Source organism: Podarcis erhardii, assembly GCF_964252035.2.
Source record: "Podarcis erhardii genome assembly, chromosome: 4".
In the NCBI taxonomy this organism is placed as follows: Eukaryota; Metazoa; Chordata; class Lepidosauria; order Squamata; family Lacertidae; genus Podarcis; species Podarcis erhardii.
In genome coordinates, this window is record NC_138508.1 from 33,032,220 (window position 1) to 33,047,108 (window position 14,889).

The window sequence follows — 14,889 nt, forward strand, 5'->3', positions numbered from 1 at the left end:
CTCCAACTGCACCCAATGCTTGCTCTTCTTCTGTTGGTGGTGGTGGTGGCACATTCACTGGGAAATCCAGTCCAAAGGATAATGTTGATATATCCAATATTCCCCTATTTGGTGATCCTCTATCCAATGCTCTTTGCTCTGATCCTCTATCTGGTGATCTTCTATCCATTGCTCTTGACTCTTTTCCAAGTCCTTTCTGCAGATCTTCTTCGTATTTATCCAAAAACTTTACTTTATCTTCTACTGATCTTATTTTTATTTTCCTTCCTTTGAAGCTAAAAGATAGACCTTGGGGAAACTCCCACCTAAAGATAATTTTGTTCCTTCTCAGCAGGGCAACCAGATCTCTGCAGTTAGACCTTAGATCCAAAAGATATTTCGGGACGTCTTTAAAAATTTCCACTCTTGACCGTTGTACTACTAGGTTCTTCTGATAGTGCCAGCCCAAAATTCTATCTCTCTCTTCTTTCGTTCGATGGGTAATCAAGCAATCTCTTATTCTGTTCTTCTCCTTTTTCCCTCCTCTTCCAAGTCTAAAGGCCCTCACAATTCTAAACTCTTCTTGGCCCAAGTCCAAGTCCCAAAAGTCAGCAAATTCCTGTGTGAGGAAATCTGTCAAACTTTCCTTCTCAAATTCAGGTAAGGCTCTGATCCTCAGATTCGTCTGTTTTTCTTTAAGTTCAATCATAGCAAGCATCAACTTATGTTCCTCAAGTTGCCTTTGTAGGGCTGGGACTCTCTCTGCCTCAAGTTCTGTTACTTTACATTCAGCAGCAAAAGCTTTCTCCCTGGCTTCTTCCGCAGTCAGCCGTATCAAAATAGATTCCTGTATCAATTTCTGGATAGCTTCTGTGTTGGTATTCACCTTTTGTCCCAGATTATTTATACTTTCTGTATTTAAGTCAATTTTAGTAGTTGCAGCATCCACTTTCACATTTATCACATCTGTTTTCTTGTTAAGCTGTTCCAATGAATCATTTATCTTACTTAATGCAATCACCAAGGCTTCTTCTGTCAACATTCCTCTTGATTTTGAGTGAACTGATATGGAAGCAGCCGCAGAAGGAGCAGGGAGACCTGGTGTTGAGCCTCTCCTGGGTTGATGCAAAGTCCTCCCAGAACTTAATGTTTTTTTCCAATCTCAATCTGCTCTCAGCCAGCTCGCACCCACCCAATTTCTCACGACCAGTTCAGGAGGTAGCACAGCATGTCAGGTGTCTTCTCCTTGGCCTCAGTGTTGCCATTGTAGAACTCTGCAGGGAATATGATAACTCAAAAACTAGAGTTAGTTATCTCTGTCCTTGGCAGTGGCTCAAACTAATAGTGGGCTCCCTGCCTTCTACCTTACCAGCTGCCACTGGCTTGAGTTTGAATTCTGGTAGGTGAGGAAGCACTGCACACCAGAACCGTGTAATACCCTCATGTTCTTTAACGGTGTTAGAATTAAAGCAATACATCACTGCATTCAGATTTAAAAGCTGCAGTGGCAGCCTTAATTGCTTGGTTAGAAAACAAACTGCTTCATTCAGCTTCAGACCTCCATGTGGTCATTCATTCCATTGTCACCTCAAAAACCTGGAATATATGCTGCAGCCTCCAGCTGATACACAATATGCTGATGCACCCCCTGGTGGGAATGTGTCACCAAAAACACATTACAAGTTTGCTGCAAATAGCCTGTAATATCTGCTGCCATCCTTCAGCCATCGCCTGCATATTAGTCCTCATTCTATTATGAGCTGGCAGCCCAGGGAAGCTGTAAATCAGAAGCGAATCGTCCTGCTGACTGCTGAGCTCAGGAATCAAGCTGACCACTGAGCAGAGCAGGCCTTTTCCTATGGTAAGACCAAGAGCAGTGAATAACTCTTGCTTTGAAAACTGTGTCATCCCAAACTGCCTTTCGCCATACGTTGAGGTGCGCAGATTTACCGTGACACTCACAGATGAATAATTGTTTTCAGTAAAAATGGATTTGAGGAGAAGAAGAGCAGGAGACAGACGTTTAGGCAGGCTGCAGTTTGGGAAGTACATACTTCTTTTCATCTGAGCTCTAAGACAGTTAGCATCATGTATTGGCACTGGCATATCTTATAACATATGAAGAAGAAGTATTTGGATTTGACTACCCTAAGGAGTCTCAAAGCGGTTAACATTCTCATTTCACTTACTCCCCCACAACAAACACTCTGTGAGGTGAGTGAGGCTGAGAGACTTCAGAGAAGTGTGACTAGCCCCAGGTCACCTAGCAGCTGCATGTGGAGGAGCGGGGAAGTGAACCCGGTTCACCAGATTACAAGTCCACTGCTCTTAACCACTGCACCACACTGGCTCTGTTGGAAGAGCCTTTTGGATCACATCCAGCATCCTGTGCTCACAGTGGCCAACCAGATGCCTCTGGGAATCCTGCCAGCAAGACCCACCTCACAAAAGCATCGCCAACCCCTTTCCTGTGGTTTCCAGCAACTGGCATTCAGAAGCATTATTGCCTCCAACTGTGGAGACAGAACATCAGCATCAAGGCTAGTAGGTACTGTGAATAAAGCCAACTCCCTAATATTCCGAACTGAATAAATAGTGAGACTTGAAAAACAATAAATAAAATGATCCAGAGATTGATTTGCTGAAGAACAAAAGATATATGTTTACCATGACCTTAACTACCTGTGCTCAAGGAGAATTGTGCCATTAGTTGTTCTTCTCCTATCCTTGTCTATATTTGAGATGCTCTTGTTTAGCAAATATGAGTCTTGGTGTTTGGAAAACCAATACTTCAATCAGCATTTGTGAGTATAAAAAAAATAAAATCCCAATGTCATTTGATGTCAAAGGATTTAACACACTGCACATTAGACAGTTGTCTAATGAAGGATGTGGCAAAGGAAGTCACAGAGAAACTCATTAAGACTGTCAAGAAACCTCTTGTAAGTTTTGAATGGTTCAGCACACAAATGGGGATGGTTTGTGGTCTATCAAAATGTATTACAGAAGCCCTGATTTAGTAAGGCAACACACACGAAGGAAGCCTATTTTGGTATTAAGCGGTAATTGGCATAAAATAATATATAAATTAATTAATAAACAAGAGTCCAGGGTCACATCCATGTCCTCCTGCCTTCTCAGGACACTCACCTCCCCTCTTCCCTGCCAGGGAGAAGAGAACCACAGTGGAATCTAGGTATGGCATCAGCCCACCACTAGGTGTGGGGTAACTGGAGCTTGAAAGGGAGGATACAGCTTGTTTGCCCAGGCTGTACACCCGGGGTATTTCTGAGATGCCTTGAAATGCTTTTGTTCAGACTAATGCAGTTCTCCATCAGACTCACAATGAAGACAGGGCTGAGTCTGACACCGTCTTTATACATTCTACAGTGAGGCCTATCTGCAAAGCAAAGCTGTTTTGCTCAGCAGGGGGGTGGTTTGGTGTATTAATTTAGAGGAAATTGCCAGCACTGATTGAGATGGATTTAGAAGAGGATAGACAAATTTAATGATGATGGCTTGAAAAAAAGAAATTGTTTAATGGTTCTAAAGGTGGATACAGATTTAAAGAAAATTGTTCTGTTTTTCCCCTGTGTGCAAAGGTGCTAATTAACATTGTTTTTTTCCTAAGTGTCTCCTTCCTTTTCAGCAGGAGCCCTGCTAGTTTCATTTTATAGCTCTGTAGCTGTAGAAACAGCAAAAAGTTTGTTTCCAAGTAAACTGATTTTCAGATTCATAGTGTAATTCATGGATATCACATTTCACAGGAGAAGATTACAAGGTTTTTCTTCTTGTGGTTTATAGTTGGCTGTCCTAGACTTCTACATCTTCTTTTCAATTAGCTGGGAGTGCAATGTGTTGAGTATTGGAGTGACCCAGAACCTTACCCTACATAGAAAGTTGAACTGATTTTTTTTCTAAGATTAAAATAACATATTGAAAGGGGCATTTAACTAGCGGTTACTACCAGTTTTAAATACCTTCTTGGTGAGTTATCATAATCTGAAAAGGTAAAAATTAGTAATCCATAATAGCTAGCATAATGACAGCTATTAGTAATAACTAGTTCTCACAGTCAAAACAGGACTTTTGGCTAATTGGTTAAGTCAAAGCTTGACAGGAACCAAAACCCTTTCCATTTTGTTGCGGTCTGGAAGCAAAGAAAACCTCTAAACTAAAACAGTGAACATAAGACTGTTCCAACCTTTCGTGCAAAAACCTAGAGCCAATTCATATGTAGGCTGCACATTAATTCACACATGAAAGTGGACTCCATTGAGTTTCGAACATGTAAAATGGCCTCTCCTGTTGGCTTGGAAATTTAAGATCCAACTGATTTAAATCATACTTTAGAAGCCAGATAGGTTGTGCCATTCTTTGCACCTTGATGTTGCAAACTATAGAATAATAATGTCATCCAGGTCCAAGCAAACAATTCTATCAGAGGAGCTGTTTCATTTTATTTCATCCCTTTGCACTCACAGCCTGCAACCAAATAATTTTGATTGTACCTGCATAGACACATAGCTGTTCATTGTACCAGTTCCTAGGTTATTTTGTCAAAAAGGAGATAGGATGCATATGTAGACAAACAATTTTCTCACCTCAAACACTGTTTTAAAATAGATTAGGTGGTGCATTTATTAGATATAGTCCTACTGGTGTCCCTATTCAACTTTCCAAGCTTCACAGAGCTATCCTTCGGGTGGGTTAATGACATCTTTCACATTCTGCCAGGGTTGGATCTGATAAAAGATTCCTGCTTTTTTTTCTTTGTGTTTCCCATTGTTTGGTGCTAACATGATGGATGCTAAATACCTTCTAAAATAGGGTTAGAATCATAGAATCATAGAGTTGGAAGAGACCACAAGGGCCATCGAGTCCAACCCCCTGCCAAGCAGGAAACACCATCAGAGTACTCCTGACATATGATCGTCAAGCCTCCGCTTAAAGACCTCCAAAGAAGAAGACTCCACCACACTCCTTGGCAGCAAATTCCACTGTCGAACAGCTCTTACTGTCAGGAAGTTCTTCCTAATGTTTAGGTGGAATCTTTTTTCTTGTAGTTTGGAACCATTGCTCCGTGTCCGCTTCTCTGGAGCAGCAGAAATCAACCTTTCTCCCTCCTCTATGTGACATCCTTTTATATATTTGAACATGGCTATCATATCACCCCTTAACCTCCTCTTCTCCAGGCTAAACATGCCCAGCTCCCTTAGCCGTTCCTCATAAGGCATCGTTTCCAGGCCTTTGACCAGCTTGGTTGCCCTCCTCTGGACACGTTCCAGTTTGTCAGTATCCTTCTTGAACTGTGGTGCCCAGAACTGGACACAGTACTCCAGGTGAGGTCTGACCAGAGCAGAATACAGTGGCACTATTACTTCTCTTGATCTAGATGCTATACTCCTATTGATGCAGCCCAGAATTGCATTGGCTTTTTTAGCTGCCGCGTCACACTGTTGGCTCATGTCAAGTTTGTGGTCAACCAAGACTCCTAGATCCTTTTCACATGTACTGCTCTCAAGCCAGGTGTCACCCATCTTGTATTTGTGCCTCTCATTTTTTTTGCCCAAGTGCAATACTTTACATTTCTCCCTATTAAAATTCATCTTCTTTGTTGTGGTCCAGTTCTCTAATCTGTCAAGGTCATTTTGAAGTGTGATCCTGTCCTCTGGGGTGTTAGCCACCCCTCCCAGTTTGGTGTCATCTGCAAATTTGATCAGGATGCCCTTGAGTCCATCATCCAAGTCGTTGATAAAGATGTTGAATAAGACCGGGCCCAAGACAGAACCCTGTGGCACCCCACTAGTCACTCTTCTCCAGGATGAAGAGGAACCATTGATGAGCACCCTTTGGGTTCGGTCAGTCAGCCAGTTACAAATCCACTGAGTGGTAGCATAGTCAAGTCCGCATTTTACCAGCTTCTTTACAAGAATATCATGGGGCACCTTGTCAAATGCCTTGCTGAAATCAAGGTAGACTACATCCACTGCGTTCCCTTCATCTACCAGGCTTGTAATTCTGTCAAAAAACGAGCTCAGGTTAGTCTGACATGACTTATTTTTCAGAAATCCATGCTGACTATTGGTGATCACAGTATTCCTTTCTAGGTGCTCACAGACTGTTTGCTTAATGATCTGCTCCAGAATCTTCCCTGGTATTGATGTCAGACTGACTGGGCGGTAATTATTTGGGTCCTCTCTTTTCCCCTTTTTGAAAATAGGGACAACATTTGCCCTCCTCCAGTCTGCCGGGACTTCGCCTGTTCTCCAGGAATTCTCAAAGATGAGTGCCAGTGGTTCTGAGATCACATCTGCCAGTTCTTTTAATACTCTTGGATGCAGTTCATCTGGCCCTGGAGACTTGAATACATCTAAACTAGCCAAGTATTCTTGTACTATCTCCTTAGTTATTCTGGGCTGTGTTTCCTCTGCTGAATCATTTGCTCCAAATTCTTCAGGTCGGGCATTGTTTTCTTTATCGGAGAAGACTGAGGCAAAGAAGGCATTGAGGGTTATATCAAGGCACCTAAACAAGCATATTCTGCAACTGTTGTCAGTCGCAGAAAATGAAGCATCGAACTCCAGCAAGTTTTCCTTGCAATGTTAATAAATGAAAAAAACAAAACACCAACCAATGTCTTTTGATGTTGTCAATACAGCTATTGCATAAACAAAGAAGGGTCAACATTATTAATAAGCATAACATTTTCGTGGCAAAGGGGCTGTAAGGATGATCATGAAACGAATGATAGAGGATCAGCATTTCCTGAAGAGCATATTTTGAGCTAATCTCATGCATACTTATTAATGATAGTATTTTAACCAGTGTAACCTATTAGTAGCAAAAGGGCTGTAAGGATGATTATACGATGAATGATGGAGGATCAACATTTCCTGAAGAGCACATTTTGAGCTAATCTCATGCATAATTTACTTCAAAGCAGGGGCAATCTGTAGAAAAGGTATACAAATCAATGCAAGTATCTGCAGCAGCTTCTTCACAGGGCATGAGTTGGCTGTAATTAAAGATCGGTAGGAGTCTTGCTCCAAATTCTAAGTTTATATTCTGATTGTAAATATTTGCTGTTTGTCCAAACACGTACAGGCTTTTATTCATTTGCTTAAGCTTTCTTGTGCAAGATATATGCATTCAACCTTTCACTTTAACAAACATTCACAAGACAGCTTTCAGATAACAAAATACAAGTTAACAAAACAATAAAATGCAATAACTGATTAGTTATTGCATATGACACTGCAGAAATTGTAGTTTGCAAAGTTTATTGCGACAACCACTCTGAATATCTGCATGAAAAATCTAAAACAATAAAGAATCTCATTATTATAATTTGGCTAATATCAAACCCTTTCAAGAGCATGTGTTCTTTTAAATCCAGGACACTCTGAAGGCATGTCTTTTTAAATTAAAAAAAACACCCTTTCCAATATAAATATAGAAATAAAGTCAAATCTAATGCAAGCAGGTTTCTTTACATCAACTGTTGCACTTGGAGATCCCTAGGATAGCTCTTAGCTCCCATGGCTGGAATTCTAATACTGCATGGAGGTCTGAGAAGCATTTAAAAACCCTTACTATTCATAGAGTTGTCACAAAGGTGATTAATGCATTCTTGAAACAATCCAGGGACATAAGCTATTGTTATTCTCATGTTACAGATGGATAGCATTGGCTTAAGGTTGGAGAGGAACTCAAGGCTACCCACTGAGTCCAGGTTTGAACAGTGGTATCAACCCAGATTTTCTCCATAGATGCAAGATGAGAGTTTCATACTGTGCATTTCTCCAGTGCATAAACAATGACACGCCACTGGCATCAAAGAGGGCAGTTTTCAACATTAAAGAGCAGCTCCTCTGATGCAGAAAGTTAAGACTGATGCATGAGAAACCCCACATAAATGTGTCATCATTTTCAGAACAAACTGGGCTTCTACATGTAAACATAGTCATATGTCCATGACAGATCTATGTAACTCCTAAATCTACACTGAGGCCACCTTTAGGGTCTCTGCAAATTAGTGCTCCATTGTTACCCTGTCTATCCTGCAAACCTGATCAGCCAGCAGACTTCTCCATTGTACTGAATGAGAGTTTGCACCACCAAGACATGGAACTAAGGGAGAGCTCTCCAAGCACTGATGGACAATAAGTTTGCAATGAGGTCAAACATTCTATTGTGCTTGGTCCTCTTAAACTGAACTCACAAAGGGGGAAAGACCATCATAAATTCCCTCACACTGCCATGGTGGTTATTAACTTTACACTGTGAGAATATATTAAATGTGAGAGACATTTTTTGTGCAAAGTGAAGATAAGGAAATATATGCCCTCTATTAAATGGCATGACCCCTTCTTCATTTTTTTTCCAGTGCAAAGTAAGAAACTTGGGGGGTATGAATAGTTCTGTCCCACTTGCTGCAGTTCATTGAGCTATACCTCTAATCGCTTTGCTCAAAAATAAGGCCAGAAAGGCCAACGTAATTGGCTCTCAACCACATAGATGGGACATTTAAAACAGTCTCCCAGCAGACCCACAGCTCAGTAATGGAGAAGATCCTCTACATACAGAAGGTTCTAGGTTCCATTATTGAAAGTCCCCTATATGGGAAAGACATCATTTTCAAATTGTGAGGAGTGGCTTTCAGTCAATGTAAACCAGGGGTAGTCAACGTGGTGCCCACGTTGTTGGACTCCCATCAGCTTCAGCCAGCATGGTCAATGATGAGGATTGATGGCACTTGTTGGGACAAATTAAAAACAGTGTGTCCTTCATTTGGTTCATTTATTTAAATATATTTAATTATTTAACTCTCCCAAGACGGCATACAAGTAAAATAAAATAAAATACCACAATAATTTATAGCTAGTAAAAATAGACCATAAGCAACCACCTCACCTCACCCCCACAAAATACCCCAAACACAGCATACAATTACAATAAAAACCACAAGACAATAAAAAGGAGATGAAACGAGACCCAAAGGCCTACACCTAGATATATGCAAAATCAAATACCCCAAAATGCATTGTATTTTAAGGCTGTTGTTGGTGGTTACTTTTTTTAAAAAAGCTCATAATTATCAGAGGGCATCAGGCATTGGTACTGGTACCCTTGGGAAGCTGCATATGTCAGCATGCATGGCAGTCATTGGAGCATTCTAGTCACTCCCCAGGTAAGCCCAGTGAGGCTCACTAGCATAGGGGCATTTTGCTAAAGGTCACCCTCAGACCCTGGTGCTGGTCTTCTTCAAGAGAAGAGAAAAGGTGCCTTTGAGAAAGAGTTATATGTGATCTGAAATGGGCACAGCGGGCAGGCATTGCCCACTCTTTAAACTGCATCCCTGCTCAGCTCAGCTGTTCTCTTCCCTCTGTCAGATCATTGGTGAAAGTAGACCTTCAGCAACATTTCCTACCTACCTGACCATGCAGCTGACCATTTCAAGAGACAGGAGCCCAGAGTCATTGCAGCACGAGGAAACTTTTTTTCCATATATCAGGGTGAAGGTTGCCTCTGCTGCTGGGTGACTGACAGCAGCAAAAGCTTTCAAAACCTCTCTCTGCCACTGCTTAAATTAAGAGTCACTTAATGAAATGCACAGCTTCCCACCCCCAGCACCTCATGACCAGATTATTAGTGGCTGCTTCCCCCTACTGCATAGGTTTGTAATCCAGGTCTACAATAGTAGATGGTGTTGTATGCTTAGAAGTTGAGCAAACCTGTGTGAGAAGCAAATCCTGGAGAATCAAATTGCCCACTTAAACATATCAGTCAAAGGAAAGTAACTGTTGGTGAGTGAATGGCAAACTATACTGTATCTTTCCCCCAGAGAGCCTGTGTTCCACTCCTGTTGCAACTACTTAGTTTGCAACTGTATATAATCTTTTAACCAGATAATGTATTTCCTTCCATTATCACAGATTCCATATCCCATAATGTTTCCATAAACCATATGTCCATGCAGTCTGTGTGTATTCATAGATAGATGTATCTGTTTTCATGCAGCTACACAGGCACACAAGGGGATGTAGATGAGCCCCCTGGGATTTCAAAGAAAGCCTCATAAAATGAACCTGCTCCTCAGCGGATGCAAATTGGTGCAGTTCATTCTGCCTTTAGGCCAATCTGACATCTGGCTAGTTCTGTCCCAAGTAATGGGTGATGCTATACTTCATGGGTATACCTCTTTAGCAGCAGAAATGGCTTGGGAAATTTAAAGAGTCCGAATCTTATTACTGTCACTGTGCTGAATCGACACTGCTTTTATATCAAACTCCCCATGTACTTTTCATTATTTCCCAGCTATGCTGAATTAATACAATGATAGGTGTTCAAATTCATACCTGCCTGAGATCATTTAACTGGGAATGCATATGTCTGCATACACGTGGGCTTTTGTAATTAATAGCATTCAAAACACTCTGCCCATCTTTGCACATAACTAAGCCCTGGTGTGAAAACAATTGCTGGGGTGTCAGCCATGTTGCAATTTGGCTCAAATTAACTCTCCTTTTTGTGGAAAATTACAGATTTTGGGTGTAGATGGCGATATGGAGAGGAGCGTCCTCTCTAAGGTTAGGTTGTGGGAGGGATGTTTTGGTTCTAGGGTTTGGTTGTGGGAGATAACTATCACCCACCCAACCTCCTACTCCTTGTGGCTGAAGTAATTTGGGAGGACATTCCCATTTCCCCTAGGATTTGTCAGGATTCGTTCAATTGTGATAGGCAGGGTCAGTATCAGGGATCATCATTAGCAGGCACTTGCTGAGAACTGCACGCTGTGAAGGGCCCAACAATGATCCCTGGACTTCCTGGCCCTGGTGTCCTTCCTTTTTGCCACTGCTTCTCGTTCACCTTCCCTCTACAAACAATGAATGGAATGAGATGAAGAAACAATATTTTCCACTTTCCATGGTGGTTGTGTGAACTAGGCCCTAAGGGAGAGGGCAAGGAAATGAGCAGCAGACGTGGTAATGAGAAGGATGTGGGCCCACTCCCAGAGGGGAACCTTCCAAAGGCATTCTGCCTAAGCCTTCCCAAACCTGAATTGCCTTGCCAAACAAATTGATACAAGAATTTGTGGAGATGCTGATCCAATGGGGAGTGGGGGGTGGGTTAATGAGATCACATTTTTACTTGGGAGTAAAAGACCCCAATTTGCCTCTGTGTGTTTGGCCACACACAGAGCTGATGCACACTTCTGCCTTGCACTTCTTATTTAGCCTTGTTTAAGATAGAGTTATGCACACAGAAAGGGTGCCCAGTAGATAGGATTTATGCATGTGTAAGCATCTTGTGCTTTGAATGTCCCTGCCTTCCAAAATAAATCACGGTAAAGCTAGAAAATGTCTGACAATCTCTTTTATTCTAGGTTACAATCTGGAATTTCTTTTTAAAAATAAAACTAAAACTTTGATTTAAGCCATTTTAAAAAGAATGCTGCAACATTGGAGTTTGGTTTGTTTGTTGAAAAAAAGCTGAATTAATGGAAAGAATCCTGAAGTGAGTGTACCTGTGCCAAAAATGTATCAAACTATCCCCACTACCACCACCTTCCTTATGATAAAGCACAAAAAAAACTCTTTCCCCAGAAATGCTAGTAAGGTCACTGGGTCTCATCAGCTTCTTTTGCAGCTCCATTAGCTAAGCCACAGATACACCAGGGACGTATCTGGCACAATAGTGTGTATCAGTATGCCAACCTTACTGAATGGTTTCTGTTCAAACTGTATGTCTTCAGTCAAAGGTTAAACTTCTAGAAGAGACTGTGGGACTTGGAACAAGAATGAGCATTGGGGAGGGGGGCAGCAGAAGGACCATCCATTATTTTGCTATTTTTCTGTGTTCAGCTCTTTGACTGTTATTCAGCTCCCTTCATCCAAACACCTATTCTGTTTCATATCATTTGATTGTATCTTTATGGCTCTATGGCTACAGAGCTATAATTAATTACTCAGCCCTTCTTCCCTTGTATTCCTCATTTCATTTTTTAAGTATTTTGAGTTCTTAAAATTACATTTTTTTCATTATGTTCTAGCCATGTTAATCTGCTGGAGCAAAATGGAAAGAAAAAGGGAATTGTGGCACCCTGTGGCACAATCCTATGCATGTTTATACAGAAGTTATTGTTGTTGATTTTTTTTATAAAAAAAGACTAGACAGCCATTTTAATGATTGCCTTGTACTGCTTTTTCTGTTTTTATTTTGACGTACACTGGACTGATATGAGAGCTGCATAAGTAAATAACTACATTTTATAAATAACCACATAAAAATAAATAAATCTCACAGTATTCAATCAGCGTTAGCCAGAAGCAGCTGCACATAGTCTTGCAACCTTAGAGACCGAAGGAGCAATCCAAACCAAAGAACTACCAGATGAGCTGCAGATCTCCAGCTCAGCCAGAGATATGCTGGCATAACTCTTTCAGCCTGGTTCAGCCAGGGCTCAGCTGGCTGAGCTAAGACTTGTGAATCTTAGGCTGGCATAAACCCTGGTGGCAGGATGTTTCAGAGGAGTAGCAGGACTAGGAGTGGGCCAGGGGAACTTACAGTGGATTCTAACTCTATCCAGCTTGATCTCATGACCTTTGAACCTGGCAGAATCTATACTGGCAGAAAGGGTGGTGTAAGTCAAACTCTCTTTTAAAGACTTGTTTCCCCTCTGCAGATTCCTATGGCAGTATCCCCACTCCTGAACAGAATTTGGAATAGGGGTAATTTATGCCAGCTTTCTATACTTTTATGATTCCTCTGTGATATATTGTAGCTCAAGCTTTAATAGGCATGGCCAGTTTCCTATCTACAGTTGAGGGTAGGAGGCAGCTAGCATGAGACCAGCCCACATTGATGAGAAATGTTGCAGGTTCCTTAAGTGCTTGATGTTTGTGACTGCCACCACATCTAATAGGATGGTGCATAAAATGAGGCATGTCTGAAATATTCAGAGAACAAGGAGTTCAGGTGAATAGAAATGCAATTGGATGCCCAAGGGGATGTATTTTGTTTCTGAATCATCTCCTTACACATTATAACAATTACTGCATTCAAATTATTAATATGGAGAGCTGCATTAATGTTGAATTATAACTCATGGTTTGGTGGGTGCTGTATCTTACTTCAGTGAGGCAACATTCTTTTTAAGTAAGCATATACAGTGGTACCTCAGGTTAATAACTTAATTCATTCCGGAGGTCCGTTCTTAACCTGAAACTGTTCTTAACCTGAGATACCACTTTAGCTAATGGGGCCTCCCACTGCCACCGCACCGCCGCAGCACAATTTCTGTTCTCATCCTGAAGCAAAGTTCTTAACCCGAGGTACTATTTCTGGGTTAGCGGAGTCTGTAACTTGAAGCGTTTGAAACCTGAAGCATCTGTAACCCGAGGTACCACTGTATATAGCTGCCCTGTGAAGAGATAAGTCTGCTTCAAGATGAGTTTTATGTGTGTTAGTTCTCTCTCTGTCACCATGGATTTGCTTTGTGTGTGTTCATGCCGAGTGCAGTCTTATTATTAAATTACTGCATCAATATTGTTAGTAGATGAGACACCAGTTTCCTCTGGGCAGATGCAAAGCTCTCCACTACATAAATCATGTTTATGTGCCGAAACAGTGGTACCTACCTCTGCAATGTATTCCTAGCTGCTGTCATCCACTTCTGCCCAACTCAAGGCAGCACTTCTTCGCTGAGAAAAGTGAGTGAAATCCCAACCCAGGCAATTTCTGCTGTTGTTGTGGGGAAAGAGACACCCAAAAAACACCTGATACTAAGACTGACAAATCTACTGCAAAAGGCTGTCTGTCCATCAGTTGTCAAGAGCAGAATGTTCTGTATTCACTGCTTTCAATGTTGTAAAGAGCTGGGGTAAATAAATTCCATGCTTCCATGGCTAGGCATGTCAGCAAATACTTTCTACTGTGTGACATAGCATATTAATGGTCATGTTGATACTCCCGTCCTTGCAAACGCCTCCTGTAACAAATCTTGTTAGTTTCCCCTTCCCAAGGAAAGCAGGCCAACTTGAAAGGGCCAGCACTGGAACTTGCCTGTTGTTTTTGTCGTTTGCATCCATCTGTCTGAAGAGACACTGGAGTGTGCCTCTGGGGGGTGAAGCCAAATTGCCTCATTAGCAGACAGCAAGACCCCCTTCTCGGCCTCGCCAATATGATCCAAAGGAAAGCAGAGCAATACATATGGCACCATCTCGGCTGCAGGAATTGCTGGACAGAGGCATACAAGGTGCCATCCAGCCATCTTAGGGACTCTACTCTGGATTGTGTAGGGTTTACTCCTTAGCCTTTTCTTCCCCCAATTATATCATGGAAAGCAGTGAAGATTCAGGATCAGAGTTTTCCTTCTCCTAGATGGGCTACTTTCCCAAGTTGATGAGCCCATCTGCCCCCCTCTACAACACATGCAGAAACCGTCTTCTTGGCCATTGGACCCACTATTGTTCTTGTTTGCTCAATCTGCCAGAGCCTGTCTTCACATGCAGGGGAAGTCCTTAACTTACTGAGCGTTTGAGAGCCATCAGCTATCCTAATCTGGCTTAGTCGGCCAGTTAAAGTCATTTCCCAGGGTGTCGTCATTGTCGCATGCTGATGGCTTCTAGGAGCCATGGGTGAGAGCTGAGTGCAGGGTGTGGACCAAAGGTAGAAAAACTACCCCATAAGTTGGTCCTACCCTTCTCCTAACACCCCATAGTTGTACAGAAATGGCAACTAACATATAAAACATGGATTTGGAAGTTCGTTTCACTGAGCATGTAATTTCATGTTCTGCCAGCATGGATGCATCAAAGAATGTATTTTCATACGGGTCACTCAAGAAATTCCTTTAGAAGTTAGGAAATAAGAAATGAAAACTGTGAAGCAATTTTCCAGCTACAG

General features: G+C 41.8%; 1 protein-coding gene and 1 long non-coding RNA gene across 3 annotated transcripts in view; one reads left to right on the top strand and one right to left on the bottom strand.

The window, feature by feature from the left end:
- The window catches only part of LOC309340801, a 32,644-nt gene extending 18,845 nt beyond the window's left edge, over positions 1-13,799 (bottom strand). Inside the window, exon 1 of the long non-coding RNA XR_014156105.1 lies at positions 13,623-13,799. This is a non-coding gene — a long non-coding RNA (uncharacterized lncRNA). The remainder of the gene's footprint in view (positions 1-13,622) is intronic.
- The window catches only part of LSAMP (limbic system associated membrane protein), a 444,446-nt gene that overhangs the window by 327,834 nt on the left and 101,723 nt on the right, over positions 1-14,889 (top strand). The gene's annotated exons all lie outside the window — the stretch shown is intronic.